Source organism: Triturus cristatus, chromosome 2_1 (genome assembly GCF_964204655.1).
Source record: "Triturus cristatus chromosome 2_1, aTriCri1.1, whole genome shotgun sequence".
Taxonomy (NCBI): domain Eukaryota; kingdom Metazoa; phylum Chordata; class Amphibia; order Caudata; family Salamandridae; genus Triturus; species Triturus cristatus.
In genome coordinates, this window is record NC_140581.1 from 1,135,924,659 (window position 1) to 1,135,945,073 (window position 20,415).

The following is a 20,415-nucleotide window of genomic DNA, read 5'->3' on the forward strand; positions in this document are numbered from 1 at the left end:
TAGAACTGCGCAAACAGAATAAGGAACTGGGGGTGCCTGAGCGACCACACACCCCGGGGCCAAGTGAGAGAAAAGTTCACATCCCCAAGGATGTGGTCCGCGAGTATGTCCGAGAAGACGACATACAACAGTGGTTTAAAGCCTATGAGATCGCAATGACCTCCCACCGGATCGACCGGAGTGATTGGGGGGCCGGACTTTGGGGGAGATTTATCAACGAGGGTCGCGATGCCCTGCTGCAGCTCCCCGATCACCAAATGTCGTCCTACGACCACATGAAGGCTGCCCTCCTCACCCGCTACGGCCTCACGCCCGAGATGTACCGCCAGAGGTTCAGAGATTGCACCCGGATCCCAGGTACAACTTGGGTGGAATACGTGAACTATTTCAGCCGGGCCTTCGAGGGTTGGATCAAGGGAAGTCAGGTCACCACCTACGAACAACTCTTCAACCTTATGGTATGGGAGCACCTGTCAAACAACTGTTTCGTCGAGCTCAGGCAGCACCTACTCGACAGTAAGCTGACTGACCCCCGGCAGCTCGCCGCCGAAGCTGACCGGTGGGAAAGCACCCGAGTGGGCCGGAAGGGGCCACACGACCAGAACAGAAGCAACCAAGGCCAGCACCGTCCTCGGGGAGGAGGAGGGGGCCAGGGGCGAGGGAGAGACGCCTTACCAGCAACACCCGTGGCCAGCACCCCGCCTCCGGCCGGCCGGGGCAACCCCCCGTTGCGACCTGGGTACCGAGCCAACGTCACGTGCCACCGGTGCCAGCGACTAGGCCACTACGCCAACGATCCGAACTGCCCGCTAAACCAAACACCCAAGCCCCGCCAGGTAGCTGCCGCTGCCCTGGGGGAAGAGCAGTCATCGGAGGGACTCGAGGAGTACGAGCCGGACCAGCAAGGGTGGGAACCGGCCGCCATGGTCCTGGCATGCTTAGGGGGAAGAGACATGGTTCCGCAGGCTCCCCTACCCGCCAACACCAGAAAATACGGTCAGTGGGTGACCATTAATGGACAGAGAGCCGAGGCCTTGCGTGACACCGGCGCCAGCGTGACGGCCGTCCGCTGTCACCTGGTGAAGCCCGAGCAGATCCTGCCGAACACTCTCTGCCCCGTCCGCTCGGCAGACAACTCGGAAAGCATGTGTAAGATGGCCTGCGTCCCGTTTGAATGGGGAGGGGTCTCCGGCCTACTGAAGGTGACGGTCCGGGACGATGCCCCCGTGGACTGCCTCCTGGGGAATGACCTCGAGAGTTCCCCGTGGGCCACCGTCGAGAGAAGAGAGCACTTGGGGATGCTGGGCCTCCCGGACTGGGCTTGCATAACCACCCGATCCATGGCCGCCCGTGCCGCCCCCCGATCAGAAGAAACCGAATGGCCAGCACCTCCGCCCCCGGTTGCCCCCGTAGAGGATAACGGCGAGTCCGACCTCCCGGACCCGACTACCGAAGAAGACGCGCAACCCCAGGACCTTCCGGATCTGGCTCAGTGGCGGCAAGAAGGGGGGCCCACCCAAGAACAGTTCCGCCAGGAACAAAAGACCTGTCCCTCCCTCGAGGGACTCCGCCAGCAAGCCAGCACCCAAAACGCCGGGGACACCACCGGAACCCACTGGGTCTACTGGGATAACGACCTGCTCTACAGCGAGCAAAGAATCGCCGAGCTAGGGGCCGGTCGAGTTCTGGTGGTACCGCTCCACTTCCGAGACTTTCTGCTCAACCTAGCCCACGATGTCCCCCTGGCTGGACACCTGGGCCAGGATAAAACGTACAGTCGCCTGGTGACCCACTTTTTCTGGCCGAAAATGAGGAATGACGTCCTGAACCACTGCCGATCGTGCCCCACATGCCAAGCCAGCGGGAAGAGTGGCCGGAAGCTGAAGGCCCCTCTACAACCCTTCCCGGTGGTCACCACCCCGTTCGAGAGGGTGGGGATAGACATTGTGGGACCTCTGGACCCCCGCACGGCACAAGGACACAGGTTCATCTTGGTACTAGTGGACCATGCCACCCGCTACCCCGAGGCGGTGCCCCTACGGACAGTGACCGCTCCAGTGGTTGGCCGGGCCCTGATGGGGATCTTCTCCCGAGTAGGCTTCCCCCGAGAAGTCGTCAGCGACCGAGGTACGAATTTCATATCAAAATACATGAAGTCCCTCTGGCAACAATGCGGGGTCACCTACAGATTCACGACCCCCTATCACCCCCAAGGGAACGGACTGGTGGAGCGTTTTAACCGCACTCTCAAAGGGATGATTGGGGGATTGGAAGAGCCTCTCCGTCGCCAGTGGGATGTACTGCTCCCGTGCCTTCTCTTCGCCTACCGGGAAGTTCCCCAGAAGTCCCTCGGTTTTAGCCCCTTTGAACTCCTATACGGACACCCTGTGCGAGGGCCCCTCAGCCTAGTCAAGGAAGGTTGGGAGATGGCCCCCCTAACGACCCCTCCAGACGTCTTCAAATACATCCTGGCCTTACGAAACCAGACCCGGCGCTTCAGGGAGATGGCCAAGGCGAACCTCGAGGCCAGCCAGGAGGACATGAAGAGGTGGTATGATCACAATGCCTCCTCCGTTGAATTCGAACCTGGGCAGCAAGTATGGGTGATGTCCCCCACCGAACCATGTGCCCTGCAAGATAAGGCGACGGGGCCCTTCAAAGTGGTCGAGCGCAAAAGCCCCGTCACTTACCTCATCGACATGGGGTCCTCCCGGAACCCCCTTCGGGTCCTCCACACCAACCGGCTCAAACCGCACTTTGTGCGCTCCGAACTAAGCCTCTTGATGGCTACGGACAGTGGCACAGAAGAAGACTCCGAGCCCCTCCCGGATCTCCTGAAGACTCAGGAGAAGGACGGCTCCGTGGACGGGGTCCGGCTCTCCGACGCCCTCACTTCGGAGCAACGCCAGGACTGCCGGGACCTCCTGCTGCAGTTCGCTGCCCTGTTCTCCCTCACCCCCGGGGTCACCCCCTGGTGTTTGCACGACGTAGACACCGGGGACAGTCCCCCTGTCCGGCACCGGGCCTACCGCGTACCAGATCGGGTACGGGCCTGCATACAGGAGGAAGTGGCCAAGATGCTCACGATCGGGGTCATCGAGCCCTCGGACAGTCCCTGGGCCAGTCCGGTCGTATTAGTTCCCAAGGCCGCTGCCCCCGGCTCCGCCCCTGAACTGAGATTCTGCGTCGACTACCGGAGCTTGAACGCTGTCACCCGGACCGACGCTCATCCCATCCCCCGAGCAGACGAGCTGATCGACCGGCTGGGGGCCGCCCGCTACCTTAGTATCTTCGACCTAACGGCGGGCTACTGGCAGATCGGCCTCACACCCAGGGCTCAGGAACGGTCAGCCTTCTCTACCCCCGATGGCCACTATCAATTTAAGGTCATGCCCTTTGGCATGAAGAATGCCCCCACCACGTTCCAACGCCTTGTGAACCAGGTCTTGGCGGGGCTTGAAGAATTCAGCGCTGCCTACCTGGACGATATCGCTGTATACAGCCACCACTGGTCCGACCACCTCCGTCACCTCCAAGAGGTCCTACAAGCCCTCCAGCGGGCCGGCCTCACCATTAAGGCCGGCAAGTGCCAGATTGGCCAAGGGTCTGTGACCTACCTTGGGCACCAAGTGGGGAGCGGGCTGGTGGCCCCACTACAACTTAAGATTGCTGCCATCCAGTCCTGGCAGCCCCCCGTCACTCAGACCGAGGTCCGAGCCTTCTTGGGGCTCACCGGCTACTACCGGCGGTTCGTGAAGGACTACGGCAGCATCGTGGGGCCCCTCACGGGTCTCACATCCAAGAACCAGCCGAAGCGGGTCAACTGGACTCCTGGTTGTCAAGCTGCCTTCGAGGAGCTGAAGGCCGCCCTGTGCACCGCCCTGGTGCTCCAGGCCCCCGATTACAGTCGGGAATTTGTGGTGCAGACCGACGCCTCCGACCACGGCATCGGAGCCGTCCTCTCTCAGTTGAACCCCGAAGGTCATGACCAGCCGGTGGCCTTCATCAGTCGACGTCTCCTGGCCCGAGAACAGCGTTGGAGCACCATCGAGAGGGAGGCATTTGCAGTAGTGTGGGCCCTCAAAAAGCTCCGACCCTATCTCTTCGGTACCCACTTCCGGGTACAAACCGACCATCGACCCCTGCAATGGCTGATGCAGATGCGGGGGGAGAACCCAAAACTCTTGCGCTGGTCCATTTCCCTGCAGGGAATGGACTTCACTGTGGAGCACCGACCAGGCCAAGACCACGCCAACGCGGATGGCCTGTCCCGCTTTTTCCGCCTCGACGAAGAGAGTCCCCAAGGAGATGGGTGACTCTCCCCGCCTTCAGCTGGGGGGGACGCATGTTGGACAGGCCTCACAGACGGCTCGCTCCCTCCCCGCTCGACAGGGCCCGAACTCCGGCCCACCTGGCATTTCCCCGCGACAAGCACCTGTACTCCGTCTCCCGACGGACCCTCTGCCCTCGGACCCCTACTCATCCCGGGGTCCAACCCCACCGGCTCTCCCGGCCGGGTCGAGCCGCCATCTTGGGCCCTGCACCACGTGGCCGCATGGCCTCCCCTCGACCCTAACCCCGGGCCTGGCCGGCCCCGACATCCCGGCACCACCATCCACCCAGGAGGTGAGCGGACCACTTGGCAGGTCAATGGGAGACCGAAGTGTCAAGGGCTCTCCCCCGCCAGGTGCCGATCGCCCCCAGCTCCCCCAGGCACTGGCTCCACCCCCTGCTGGGTGTCTGGACACCTTCATCCCGGACCCTCCGACCTCCCAGTGCGAGGGTCCGGACATCAAAGGGCACCAGCCCTATAACTGAGGCAGCTCCGGAGCAGGAAGGCAGTTGTATCCTGGAGTCGAGAGACACCGAGTGAACTCAACCCTGACGGTCTACTGGCGCTGCCGTAGCCCGCTCTTGTGAACCATCGTCCTGCCTGCTGGCGCTGCCGCGGCCTTCTGCAACATTCATCTTCCTGGGACCTGCTGGCGCTGCCGCGGCCCGTTGTAACGACCTTCCTCACCGGGACCTGCTGGCGCTGCCGCGGCCTTCTGCAACAGTCATCTTCCTGGGACCTGCTGGCGCTGCCGCGGCCCGTTGTAACGACCATCCTCACCGGGACCTGCAGGCGCTGCCGCGGACCGTATATCTTCCGGGAACCTGCTGGCGCTGCCGCGGCCCGTTGTATCGACCATCCACACCGGGACCTGCTGGCGCTGCCGCGGCCCATACCACCTAACCCCCAAGCTCGAGGATTGTGAGCTCATCATCATCTCATCCGAACTACCTGATTGGTAAATAGACTGTCCCGCTACCCCCTTCCCTACCTTGCGAGACTCTAATCGAGGGGACCCCTGAGTCCAGACCTCCTTGTACCATTTAACCGTACCTTAAATAAGTGCTTATAAAGAACACTGAACCTTATCCGTGTGTGATATCTGTCTGTGGGGGGGAAGTTACTTGTCTGTACGATCGCTGGAGACGGCTCTCCCCGGAGACCTCTCCCCCTGACCCCGGCCGACCCTCCCGGTCCGTCTGCCTTTTCTAACACTCGGGTTTCGGGATAAACTTCCCTCCTCAGTAGAGAAAATAGTTAGGGGTGGAAAAGAGGGCCGCCAAACAACCGTCAAAGGCCTCGTTGCCCGCACAGGCACGCAGGTGCGTCGTCCAGGAGCTCGTCAGCTCAAAGCTCAAGGGAGCCATATTTGTAGAAACAATCGCAATGGACCGCACTCCGCTAGCCCCTCCTCCGGGTCGCCCCTGGGGAAGCTGGTACATGGAGTTCTTGAGTGGTTCACCCCAGTGGGTGCAAGTCAGTACTTGTTGAACTGATGATCTCTAACATGAAGTTCTTGAGTGGTTCACCCCAGTGGGTGCAAGTAAGTACTTGTTGAACTGATGATCTCTAGACCCGATACATGTCCCGGGTTTTAAAATATCGCCCGAGACATGGCTCGGGTTTCGGGATAAACTTCCCTCCTCAGTAGAGAAAATAGTTAGGGGTGGAAAAGAGGGCCGCCAAACAACCGTCAAAGGCCTCGTTGCCCGCACAGGCACGCAGGTGCGTCGTCCAGGAGCTCGTCAGCTCAAAGCTCATTGCGGTTGGTATTGTATTTTGTTCTCATGCTCCACTGGTAACATTAGCAAACGATGTAAGGTGATTCCTTTTATGTTATATGCTGCTAACCCAGTTGGAGCAGTAACCACACAAGACAAAGTTGAATCCGTTTTTTGCTGTAGGTAACTTCTGATGACTTTTATTAAGAAACTTTTTCCAGTTCCAGCTTGTCCGCTTACATACATCCTGATTGGATGAAATGATGTGCATGAGCACTCTTTTTTTTCATGTAGTAATCCGTGATCAATTTTGTTTCTGATCTCTTCATAAATTTGTTGCTGCTCTTCATTCAGTTGTCTTTCCAAATTTGGTAAGTCTATAAATTCTTCTTGAGCTTGATTGTTAGAAAAGGTAGACGGGCCGGGAGGGCCGGCCGGGGTCAGGGGGAGAGGTCTCCGGGGAGAGCCGTCTCCAGCGATCGTACAGACAAGTAACTTCCCCCCCACAGACAGATACCACACACGGATAAGGTTCAGCGTTCTTTATAGGTACTTAGTTATGATACAGTAGAATGGTACAAGGAGGTCTGGACGCCGGGGTCCCCTCGATTAGAGTCTCGTAAGGTAGGGAAGGGGGTAGCGGGTCAGTCTATTTACCAATCAGGTAGTTCGGATGAGATGATGATGAGCTCACAATCCTCGAGCTGGATGGTTAGGTGGTACGGTCCGCGGCAGCGCCAGCAGGTCCCGGTGAGGATGGTCGTTACAACGGACCGCGTCAGCGCCAGCAGGTCCCAGGAGGATGAAGGTAGCAGAAGGCCGCGGCAGCGCCAGCAGGCAGGACGATGGTTCACAAGAGCGGGCTACGGCAGCGCCAGTAGACCGTCAGGGTTGAGTTCACTCGGTGTCTCTCGACTCCAGGATACAACTGCCTTCCTGCTCCGGAGCTGTCTTAGTTATAGGGCTGGTGCCCTTTGATGTCCGGACCCTCGCACTTGGAGGTCGGAGGGTCCGGGATGAAGGTGTCCAGACACCCAGCAGGGGGTGGAGCCAGCGCCTGGGGGCTGCTGGAGGCGATCGGCACCTGGCGGGGGAAGAGCTCTTGACGCTTCGTTCTCCCATTGACCTGCCAAGTGGTCCGCTCACCTCCTGGGTGGATGGTTGTGCCGGGATGTCGGGGCCGGCCAGGCCCGGGGTTAGGGTTGAGGTGAGGCCACGCGGCCGCGTGGTGCAGGGCCCAAGATGGCGGCTTGACCCGGCCGGGGAAGCCGGTGGGGCTGGACCCCGTGATGAGTAGGGGTCCGAGGGCAGAGGGTTCGTCGGGAGACGGAGTACAGGAGCTTGTCGTGGGGATATGCCGGGTGGGCCGGAGCCCGGGCCCTGTCGTGCGGGGGGGAAGCAAGCCCTCTGTGTGGCCTGTCCAACATGCGTCCCCCCCAGCTGAAGGCGGGGAGAGTCACCCATCTCCTTGGGGACTCTCTTCGTCGAGGCGGAAAAAGCGGGACAGGCCATCCGCGTTGGCGTGGTCTTGGCCTGGCCGGTGCTCCACAGTGAAATCCATTCCCTGCAGGGAAATGGACCAGCGCAAGAGTTTTGGGTTCTCCCCCCGCATCTGCATCAGCCATTGCAGGGGTCGATGGTCGGTTTGTACCCGGAAGTGGGTACCGAAGAGATAGGGTCGGAGCTTTTTGAGGGCCCACACTACTGCAAATGCCTCCCTCTCGATTGTGCTCCAACGCTGTTCTCGGGCCAGGAGACGTCGACTGATGAAGGCCACCGGCTGGTCATGACCTTCGGGGTTCAGCTGAGAGAGGACGGCCCCGATGCCGTGGTCGGAGGCGTCGGTCTGCACTACAAATTCCCGACTGTAATCGGGGGCCTGGAGCATCGGGGCGGTGCACAGGGCGGCCTTCAGCTCCTCGAAGGCCGCTTGACAATCAGGAGTCCAGTGGACCCGCTTTGGTTGATTCTTGGATGTGAGTCCCGTGAGGGGCCCCACGATGCTGCCGTAGTCCTTCACGAACCGCCGGTAGTAGCCGGTGAGCCCCAAGAAGGCTCGGACCTCGGTCTGGGTGACAGGGGGCTGCCAGGACTGGATGGCAGCAATCTTAAGTTGTAGTGGGGCCACCAGCCCGCTTCCCACTTGGTGCCCAAGGTAGGTCACAGACCCTTGGCCAATTTGGCACTTGCCGGCTTTAATGGTGAGGCCGGCCCGCTGGAGGGCTTGGAGGACCTCTTGGAGGTGACGGAGGTGGTCGGACCAGTGGCGGCTGTATACAGCGATATCGTCCAGGTAGGCAGCGCTGAATTCTTCGAGCCCTGCCAAGACCTGGTTCACAAGACGTTGGAATGTGGCGGGGGCATTCTTCATGCCAAAGGGCATGACCTTAAATTGATAGTGGCCATCGGGGGTGGAGAAGGCTGACCGTTCCTGAGCCCTGGGTGTGAGGCCGATCTGCCAGTAGCCCGCCGTTAGGTCGAAGATACTAAGGTAGCGGGCGGCCCCCAGCCGGTCGATCAGCTCGTCTGCTCGGGGGATGGGATGAGCGTCGGTCCGGGTGACAGCGTTCAAGCCCCGGTAGTCGACGCAGAATCTCAGTTCAGGGGCGGTGCCGGGGGCAGCGGCCTTGGGAACTAATACAACCGGACTGGCCCAGGGACTGTCCGAGGGCTCGATGACCCCGATCGTGAGCATCTTGGCCACTTCCTCCTGTATGCAGGCCCGTACCCGATCTGGTACGCGGTAGGCCCGGTGCCGGACAGGGGGACTGTCCCCGGTGTCTACGTCATGCAAACACCAAGGGGTGACCCCGGGGGTGAGGGAGAACAGGGCAGCGAACTGCAGCAGGAGGTCCCGGCAGTCCTGGCGTTGCTCCGAAGTGAGGGCGTCGGAGAGCCGGACCCCATCCACGGAGCCGTCCTTCTCCTGAGTCTTTAAGAGATCCGGGAGGGGCTCGGAGTCTTCTTCTGTACCACTGTCAGTCGCCATCAGGAGGCTTAGTTCGGAGCGCACAAAGTGTGGTTTGAGCCGGTTGGTGTGGAGGACCCGCAGGGGGTTCCGGGTGGACCCCATGTCGATGAGGTAAGTGACGGGGCTTTTACGCTCGACCACTTTGAAGGGCCCCGTCCACTTGTCTTGCAGGGCACATGGTTTGGTGGGGGACATCACCCATACTTGCTGCCCAGGTTCGAACTCAACGGAGGAGGCATTGTGATCATACCACCTTTTCATGTCCTCCTGACTGGCCTCGAGGTTCGCCTTGGCCATCTCCCTGAAGCGCCGGGTCTGGTTTCGTAGGGCCAGGATGTATTTGAAGACGTCAGGAGGGGTCGTTAAGGGGGCCATCTCCCAACCTTCCTTGACTAGGCTGAGGGGCCCTCGCACAGGGTGCCCGTACAAGAGTTCGAAAGGGCTAAAGCCGAGGGACTTCTGGGGGACTTCTCGGTAGGCGAAGAGGAGGCACGGGAGCAGCACATCCCACTGGCGACGGAGAGGCTCTTCCAATCCCCCAATCATCCCCTTGAGAGTGCGGTTAAAACGCTCCACTAGTCCGTTCCCTTGGGGGTGATAGGGGGTCGTGAATCTGTAGGTGACCCCGCATTGTTGCCAGAGGGACTTCATGTATTTAGATATGAAATTCGTACCTCGGTCGCTGACGACTTCTCGGGGGAAGCCTACCCGGGAGAAGATCCCCATCAGGGCCCGGCCAACCACCGGAGCTGTCACTGTCCGTAGGGGCACCGCCTCGGGGTAGCGGGTGGCATGGTCCACTAGGACCAAGATGAACCTGTGTCCTTGTGCCGTGCGGGGGTCCAGAGGCCCCACAATGTCTATCCCCACCCTCTCGAACGGGGTGGTGACCACCGGGAAGGGTTGCAGAGGGGCCTTCAGCTTCCGACCACTCTTCCCGCTGGCTTGGCACGTGGGGCAAGATCGGCAGTGGTTCAGGACGTCATTCCTCATTTTTGGCCAGAAAAAGTGGGTCACCAGGCGACTGTATGTTTTGTCCTGGCCCAGGTGTCCAGCCAGGGGGACATCGTGGGCCAGGTTGAGCAGAAAGTCTCGGAAGCGGAGCGGTACCACCAGAACTCGACCGGCCCCCAGCTCGGCGATTCTTTGCTCGCTGTAGAGCAGGTCGTTGTCCCAGTAGACCCAGTGGGTTCCGGTGGTGTCCCCTGCGTTTTGGGTATCGGCTTGTTGGCGGAGTCCCTCGAGGGAGGGACAGGTCTTTTGTTCCTGGCGGAACTGTTCTTGGGTGGGCCCCCCCTCTTGACGCCACTGAGCCAGATCCGGAAGGTCCTGGTGTTGTGCGTCTGCTTCGATAGTCGGGTCCGGGAGGTCGGCCTCGCTGTTGTCCTCGACGGGGGCAACCGGGGGCGGAGGTGCCGGCCATTCGGTTTCTTCTGATCGGGGGGTGGCCCGGGTGGTCATGGATCGGGTGGTTATGCAGGCCCAGTCCGGGAGGCCCAGCATCCCCAGGTGCTCTCTTTTCTCGACGGCGGCCCACGGGGAACTCTCGAGGTCATTCCCCAGGAGGCAGTCCACGGGGGCATCGTCCCGGACCGTCACCTTCAGTAGGCCGGAGACCCCTCCCCATTCAAACGGGACGCAGGCCATCTTACACATACTCTCCGAGTTATCTGCCGAGCGGACGGGGCAGAGAATGTTCGGCAGGGTCTGCTCGGGCTTCACCAGATGACAGCGGACGGCCGTCACGCTGGCGCCGGTGTCACGCAAGGCCTCGGCTCTCTGTCCATTAATGGTCACCCACTGACCGTATTTTCTGGTGTTGGCGGGTAGGGGAGCCCGCGGGACCATGTCTCTTCCCCCTAGGCATGCCAGGACCATGGCGGCCGGTTCCCACCCTTGCTGGGCCGGCTCGTACTCTTCGGGTCCCTCCGAGGATTGCTCTTCCCCTAGGGCAGCGGCCGCTACCTGGCGGGGCTTGGGTGTTTGATTTAGCGGGCAGTTCGGGTCATTGGCGTAGTGGCCTAGTCGCTGGCACCGGTGGCACGTGACGTTGGCTCGGTACCCAGGCCGCAACGGGGGGTTGCCCCGGCCGGCCGGAGGCGGGGTGCTGGCCACGGGTGTTGTTGGTAAGGCGTCTCTCCCTCGCCCCTGGCCCCCTCCTCCTCCCCGAGGACGGTGCTGGCCTTGGTTGCCTCTGTTCTGGTCGTGGGGCCCTCTCCGGCTCACTCGGGTGCTTTCCCACCGGTCAGCTTCGGCGGCGAGCTGCCGGGGGTCGGTCAGCTTACTGTCGAGTAGGTGCTGCCGGAGCTCGACGAAACAGTTGTTTGACAGGTGCTCCCATACCATAAGGTTGAAGAGTTGTTCGTAAGTGGTGACCTGACTTCCCTTGATCCACCCTTCGAATGCCCGGCTGAAATAGTTCACGTATTCCACCCACGTTGTACCTGGGATCCTGGTGCAATCTCTGAACCTCTGGCGGTACATCTCGGGCGTGAGGCCGTAGCGGGTGAGGAGGGCAGCCTTCATGTGGTCGTAGGACGACATTTGGTGATCGGGGAGCTGCAGCAGGGCATCGCGACCCTCGTTGATAAATCTCCCCCAAAGTCCGGCTCCCCAATCACTCCGGTCGATTCGGTGGGAGGTCATTGCGATCTCATAGGCTTTAAACCACTGTTGTATGTCGTCTTCTCGGACATATTCGCGGACAACATCCTTGGGGATGTGAACTTTTCTCTCACTTGGCCCCGGGGTGTGTGGTCGCTCAGGCACCCCCAGTTCCTTATTCTGTTTGCGCAGTTCTATTTCCGCTAGTCGGCGCTCGTGCTCGAGCGTTATTTTTTTCTCTTCCAGCTCTCTCTGTCTCTGCTTTTCTTCTCGTTCCTCTCGAAGCCGCATATGCTCGAGGTTAAGTTTCTGTTCAGCTAACTTGAGTTCCCCATCCATCTTGAGTCGTGCCATCTCCAACTCGTGTAATCTGACTCTGTCTCTTTCTCGGATCTCCTCTTGCGGAAGGCCCGTTCCCCGCTCCTCGGGAGCCGTGGCGTTCCCCTCTGGTGTGATGCTGGTTTGGTCTGGGGTGACGCTGCTTTGGTCGGAGGGTCCTGTGACCCCCGTTTCTGACCATGACTCCAGAGCGCGCTTTAGATCATCCTTGGTACTCAGGCCGGTGGTAGCAATGCCAAGTTCTATGCAAAATTGTCTCAGTTCGCGGTGGTTGTATTCTTCTAATTTCTCCATTTGGAATTTCTCGGTGGAGCTGCTATCTTTGGTCGACATCGTGTTTTTGTCGTGGGGTGAGCTACTCTCTGTACGCTTACGCGTTGATTCGGATCGCGCCGCTGGCCACCAATGTTAGAAAAGGTAGACGGGCCGGGAGGGCCGGCCGGGGTCAGGGGGAGAGGTCTCCGGGGAGAGCCGTCTCCAGCGATCGTACAGACAAGTAACTTCCCCCCCACAGACAGATACCACACACGGATAAGGTTCAGCGTTCTTTATAGGTACTTAGTTATGATACGGTAGAATGGTACAAGGAGGTCTGGACGCCGGGGTCCCCTCGATTAGAGTCTCGTAAGGTAGGGAAGGGGGTAGCGGGTCAGTCTATTTACCAATCAGGTAGTTCGGATGAGATGATGATGAGCTCACAATCCTCGAGCTGGATGGTTAGGTGGTACGGTCCGCGGCAGCGCCAGCAGGTCCCGGTAAGGATGGTTGATACAACGGGCCGCGGCAGCGCCAGCAGGTCCCCGGAAGATGACGGTCCGCGGCAGCGCCAGCAGGTCCCGGTGAGGATGGTCGTTACAACGGGCCGCGGCAGCGCCAGCAGGTCCCAGGAAGATGACGGTCCGCGGCAGCGCCAGCAGGTCCCGGTGAGGATGGTCGTTACAACGGACCGCGGCAGCGCCAGCAGGTCCCAGGAGGATGAAGGTAGCAGAAGGCCGCGGCAGCGCCAGCAGGCAGGACGATGGTTCACAAGAGCGGGCTACGGCAGCGCCAGTAGACCGTCAGGGTTGAGTTCACTCGGTGTCTCTCGACTCCAGGATACAACTGCCTTCCTGCTCCGGAGCTGTCTTAGTTATAGGGCTGGTGCCCTTTGATGTCCGGACCCTCGCACTTGGAGGTCGGAGGGTCCGGGATGAAGGTGTCCAGACACCCAGCAGGGGGTGGAGCCAGCGCCTGGGGGCTGCTGGAGGCGATCGGCACCTGGCGGGGGAAGAGCTCTTGACGCTTCGTTCTCCCATTGACCTGCCAAGTGGTCCGCTCACCTCCTGGGTGGATGGTGGTGCCGGGATGTCGGGGCCGGCCAGGCCCGGGGTTAGGGTTGAGGTGAGGCCACGCGGCCGCGTGGTGCAGGGCCCAAGATGGCGGCTTGACCCGGCCGGGGAAGCCGGTGGGGCTGGACCCCGTGATGAGTAGGGGTCCGAGGGCAGAGGGTTCGTCGGGAGACGGAGTACAGGTGCTTGTCGTGGGGATATGCCGGGTGGGCCGGAGCCCGGGCCCTGTCGTGCGGGGGGGAAGCAAGCCCTCTGTGTGGCCTGTCCAACATTGATTCATAGCCGTTTCCACTTCATTCATGGCTATTGCAGCTTCATTTTCAACGATTGGTTGTCCTAGGGGATCTTGACTGAGTGTTCCTGAACTTTGGCTGTCTTGAGAACTGTCTCTAGCTACTTCAGCTGCAATTTTAGTTTCCTGTTCAATTTCTTCATTTAACATTTGCACATAATTTGTGAATGTACTACATTCTATGCTGTCTGTGCAAGCATTAAAGGAATCTTCATAGCTTTGAAATTCTCCCAGTAGTTCATCCTCTGTACGCCATGGTTTAAACAGCTGTAAAAGAGCCAAGTAGTAAAATTCCTTTTTGTCAGTAGTGTCGCAACTCAGCTTCCTGTGATTTATCAAACTTCCTTTTGTTTGCTTCACCAAACATCCTTCCTCACCAATGACTTTATATTTTCCATTGTTGATGTCTTCTGTGGCTTTCCGTGAATAAATGTAGTTCTGCAGCACTTCATAGAGACACATGTTCTCTAGATGAAGACTTCTCTTGGGATAATATGTGTCCAACATGTTTGATTTCAAAATATCTGTACTTTCTGGGTCATTATCGGCCAAATATTCAATTTCTCCAACAGATTTCAGTACCCGATTTCTCATTGCTGCAAGGCCTAAACTTGCCCAAATTATTCTTCTTGATTTCGAGTAGAGACTTGCAGAAGATAACCTATCTGAACATTCGTAGGATCCAATTTCTCGATGCGATAACATCTTTAAACTGAAACTGTACAGCTTCTTACTGACAGTCTTCTCGTGAGAAATCTCTTCCCACATTTCTTTCAATTCAGTTTTTTCTGATTTAGTGATGTAAGACGTGACATTTCGAGCAACAGCAATGGAATTGTCAGCTACATACTGTATATCCATGTTAGCATTCCACATGGATAAAATGACTGGGTTGTAGTCATTTATATTTTTTGATTCTTCTTTTCTTTTAAGGTTGTAGGTATTCTTAGGTGATTTTCTTGTAATAGTATGTCTCACAGATGACATAAAACTGTTTACTCTTCCATTTGAAAGAACAGGTCTAGGAAATCCAAATCGACATTTAGTGTAGTATTTATCTTTGCTCTTGTATTTCCGTCGACAGTATTTTCCACACCGATGACTTTGGAAACGTAAAACTAGCTCCTTTAACTTTTTCTCTTCTGTGCTTTTTGGTATAGCACATGTTGCATATTCTTCAATGAAAGATAACACTGCTTCATCAGTATCTGTTCCAAACTTTGGGGCATCCTTGATCCACAACAGCATATGAATATGATGAGCACCTCTTGCCTGGTACTCTTTTCTCCAAAAGAAATCCACTACTTCTCCAAAAGGTGGATTTTTTTTATTGCAGATGAAGGACATCATAGCCTCAAATCTATGATTGAAATATCTGCAAACATTAACTGGATCCAATGAGCACAGTTCTCCTGCTGTCTTGTATTCGATGTTTTTAATGTTTGAATTTGCCTCTCGTAGAAAATCCAGTAAATCATCCCAAGCGTACTCAGCACAGCTTAGGGTAAGGAACCATGTTGGTGTTCCTAAATTCCGTAACATGCATTTTAATTCACCATGGCGTCGGTACCAATATTCATTTGTCCCACGCTGACAAGCCATCAGATTGATCAGTTGTGTTTCCAAATGATTATCTCGGTGCTGCACTTTCTCCATAAAATCCTTAGCAGACACATTTTGTAAATGTACTCCACTTTTTAAAATGTGATTTACTGCATATGATAATGCAGACAAGTCGCTTTCAAATAAAAGATGGAACAAATAAGGAATACTTTGTCGAAATCTGGGATCTTCTGCATATAGTCTTGTAGTTCGATACTCAGAAGCTGGAATCTGTTCTGGACGTTCGTCGTATCGTCCTCCTTTTCCTGTAGGAAACAGCTGGGGAAAACATCGAGCTTCCAAGCTCTCCTCCCATACACTCACGGGAGTTCCTTTTGCTTTCTTCATCTGAAACAGATCAATATTGTCTCCCATAACTTCTTTTGAATGAAGAGGATGTATGCTAAAATGTTCATAAATTTCTTCTTCCTTTGACTTGTCCAGTTGGTGTTTCTGAGTCTTCTTGTAAATCTTCTTCTTCTTCTTCTATATAAATTGATTCATACCATTTGTTATTCCTTTTCAAATACAAATTTTCTCTTTGTACTTTCCGTACATCTACCAGCTCCTGCCAAATCTTCTTATTTTTTGTAGGTAGACCATTAACCAGAATAACTAATGGTTCAGTTTCCAAAGTATCTGCATCAATAGTTTCCATATTTTTTTTCAAATCCAAGGGCAAATACACCACTCTACCTTTTAAACCTCTCAGTAAATCTGAAGGAGGTAATTTACCAGTTTTGGGCTCCATACGTACTATGGTCTGGAACGGATGAACACATTGAATAAGTATAGACTCATATGTATTTAATTCAGAAAGTTCGGCAGTAATAGCATCCAATTCTAAATTATTATGTACAGCTCTGGTCGGCATTCTATTTTCCTCTAACTTGTTGTAACAGTATTTACAAATACGCTGATCTTCACCCAATTCAAAACAATTTTCAAGAAATATATATGTGGCAAAATCCTTCCACTTATAATTATCTTCATTTTCACTTTTTCTGTAGAGATCAACATTCCTGGTTTGTTTTCTATAATGAGTTCTGCGGCAACAAATACAAGTAATATTTGGTCTTTCATTAGAGATTATTGCAAATTTTGTTATGTGATCATTAAATGTCTTACTTACAGAGGGTTCTACATTCTCTTCCACTTCTTCCTCATTTACTGTGTCCTTTTCTGTACTGTCTTGTTCAGGACCAAAGTAACAAAACTGAATTTCATCAGTAACCTTCTCTACATCTGATACCGATCCACGGAACAGAGCTCTATTCAATTCATCTAACTTTATTGCTGGACTTTTAGCAAAATACAAACGTCTCACAAACTTTCTCATTTCAGTATGATGAACAGCCAGCATCCTAAAATGATGAAAAACACTTTTACACACTTTTCTAGATAGACAAGCCAGAGAATGACCCTGCAAACCAGTATTCTCTCTCACTCTGCATGGATCTAGACTTTGAAGCACCTTAATCTTCTGTTTAACACTTTTTTTACTATATTCTCTTAGAAACTCACGAAATTTATCAATAGATTCCTGACGCACAGTGCAAATACTACTACAATTCCAAGTGTACACTGGGGCTTTAGGACGTCTCCCCATAGCCTCATCCGCCATCACTTGTACCTCATCTCTTGGAACCATTTTCTCCTTCTCCATTATACAACCATTTTTCACTTCATAAGAACGACCTCTGGTGTCAACTGCATGCAGCAAACTATTACTTTGAAAATAACTCTCTTCATTAAAAAAAGGTTCACTACCTGAACTATGCATCCATTCTCCTAAAAACACTTTACAAAAGTTTGTTCTTTTCACTAGTCTTTTCTTTTTGCTTTGTGATTTCAGTACATTGACCATTTTATCTAATGTACGCATCCTATTCAAAATTAAAATGAATAGTTTCCTTTTTAATTCTAATGCCTTTGCTGCAATGGCTTCAATTTCTTTTTTTCTCTTATAAAATTTAGCCTTTTTCTTATATTTCTTCACATCCTTTATCAAATTGGACATAACTCTTCTCTGAAACATTTTTCTACGAATCTCTTTAAACGCTGTTTTTCTTTTTAAGTTAATCTTTATTGTTTCTGAAGGTATATTTGCATTAACTAAATGCTCAATTTTTTCCTGTTGTTTTCTATTTAAAACATTCTTTCGAGTACAGACATTTTGTACATTTTTCCTTTTTTTGAAGATGTTGTTTAAAAATCTTTTTTCTGCTTACCAGAAGACTTTCTCTTTTTCCCAACATGAGCATCTCCAACTAACTTAGGTCCTCCAGTTGTCTTCAAATATAGTTTTTTTTGTGGTTTTTCCTTAGTCTGGATTTTGTAGGCATCTTAAATTTTGTTCACTGCTCTTCAGCAATACCTGAAAAAAACTAAAAAAAAAATCCTTTATTTTATTTAAATATATTACTACATTTTTTATGATCTTTTCAAATCTTAAAATAATATGTACCCCTTTCCTACAAGTGAAAATCACAATAACACCTTCACATATCTAAAAACAATTCCTGTGTGCACACAGAGTCATGGTTTGAAATTAGTCAGAAAACGAAATTTCTTTGCAAATTGGAAAGCACACTTCCTACTGTTTTTATGGCAAGTGATAAGTACTTTTACAGTCTGACACATTTTGAATCCACTTTTCAGATTCTGAAAAAAGCACATGTCCAAACAGCTTTTTGAGACCAGCAACATCTGTAACCTGGGTGACTGACTACACTCCAGCAAGGGCAACCAGCCTTAGTGATGCTGAATGTTTTTGCATTACTGACTGCAACCTCAAACCCCACTCGGTTGTGAATACTGTGCATGATTCCACAGGATAAGCAGCTGGGTGTGTGCTAAGAGTCTGCTTCTGCAGAAAAAATTGCTCCCCCTTTCCTACTAATGCAACTGTAAAATTACCAGAGTAATACGCAATAAATCTCTGTCTATAATTCCTCTTTGCACACAGAGTCATGGTTTGAAATTAGGCAGAAAACGAAATTTCTTTGCCAATTTGAAAGCACACTTACTACTCTTTTTTTGGCAAGTGATACGTACTTTTACAGTCTGATACATTTTGAATCCACTTTTTAGATTCTTAAAACAGCACATGTCCAAACAGCTTTTTGAGACCAGCAACATGTGTAACCTTGGTGACTGACTACACTCCAGCAAGGGCAACCAGCCTTAGTGATGCTGAATGTATTTGCATTACTGACTGCAACCTCAAACCCCACTCGGTTGTGAGTACTGTGCATGATTCCACAGGATAAGCAGCTGGGTGTGTGCTAAGAGTCTGCTTCTGCAGAAAAAATAGCTCCCCCTTTCCATCTAATGGAAATGTAAAATTACCAGAGTAATACGCACTAAATCTCTTTGTGTAATTCCTCTTTGCACACAGAGTCATGCTTTGATATTAGTCAGAAAACGAAATTTCTTTGCCAATTTGAAAGCACACTTACTACTCTTTTTTTTGGCAAGTGATAAGTACTTTTACAGTCTGACACATTTTTAATCCACTTTTCAGATTCTTAAAAAAGCACATGTCCAAACAGCTTTTTCAGACCAGGAACATGTGTAACCTGGGTGACTGACTACACTCCAGCAAGGGCAACCAGCCTTAGTGATGCTGAATGTATTTGCATTACTGACTGCAACCTCAAACCCCACTCGGTTGTGAATACTGTGCATGATTCCACAGGATAAGCAGCTGGGTGTGTGCTAAGAGTCTGCTTCTGCAGAAAAAATAGCTCCCCCTTTCCTACTAATGCAACTGTAAAATTACCAGAGTAATATGCAATAAATCTCTGTCTATTATTCCTCTTTGCACACAGAGTCATGGTTTCATATTAGTCAGAAAACGAAATTTCTTTGCCAATTTGAAAGCACACTTACTACTCTTTTTTTTTTGCAAGTGATAAGTACTTTTACAGTCTGACACATTTTGAATCCACTTTTCAGATTCTTAAAAAAGCACATGTCCAGACAGCTTTTTCAGACCAGAAACATGTGTAACCTGGGTGACTGACTACACTCCAGCAAGGGCAACCAGCCTTAGTGATGCTGAATGTATTTGCATTACTGACTGCAACCTCAAACCCCACTCGGTTGTGAATACTATGCATGATTCTACAGGATAAGCAGCTGGGTGTGTGCTAAGAGTCTGCTTCTGCAGAAAAAATAGCTCCCCCTTTCCTACTAATGCAACTGTAAAATTACCAGAGTAATACGCAATAAATCTCTGTCTATAATTCCTCTTTGCACACAGAGTCATGCTTTCATATTAGTCAGAAAACGAAATTTCTTTGCCAATTTGAAAGCACACTTACTACTCTTTTTTTTTGCAAGTGATAAGTACTTTTACAGTCTGACACATTTTGAATCCACTTTTCAGATTCTTAAAAATGCACATTTCCAAACAGCTTTTTCAGACCAGAAACATGTGTAACCTGGGTGAATGACTACACTCCAGCAAGGGCAACCAGCCTTAGTGCAGCTGAATGTATTTGCATTACTGACTGCAACCTCAAACCCCACTCGGTTGTGAATACTGTGCATGATTCCACAGGATAAGCAGCTGGGTGTGTGCTAAGAGTCTGCTTCTGCAGAAAAAAATAGCTCCCCCTTTCCTACTAATGCAACTGTAAAATTACCAGAGTAATACGCAATAAATCTCTGTCTATAATTCCTCTTTGCACACAGAGTCATGGTTTCATATTAGTCAGAAAACGACATTTCTTTGCCAATTTGAAAGCACACTTACTACTCTTTTTTTTTGCAAGTGATAAGTACTTTTACAGTCTGACACATTTTGAATCCACTTTTCAGATTCTTAAAAAAGCACATGTCCAAAGAGCTTTTTCAGACCAGAAACATGTGTAACCTGGGTGACTGACTACACTCCAGCAAGGGCAACCAGCCTTAGTGATGCTGAATGTATTTGCATTACTGACTGCAACCTCAAACCCCACTCGGTTGTGAATACTATGCATGATTCTACAGGATAAGCAGCTGGGTGTGTGCTAAGAGTCTGCTTCTGCAGAAAAAATAGCTCCCCCTTTCCTACTAATGCAACTGTAAAATTACCAGAGTAATATGCAATAAATCTCTGTCTATTATTCCTCTTTGCACACAGAGTCATGGTTTCATATTAGTCAGAAAACGAAATTTCTTTGCCAATTTGAAAGCACACTTACTACTCTTTTTTTTTGCAAGTGATAAGTACT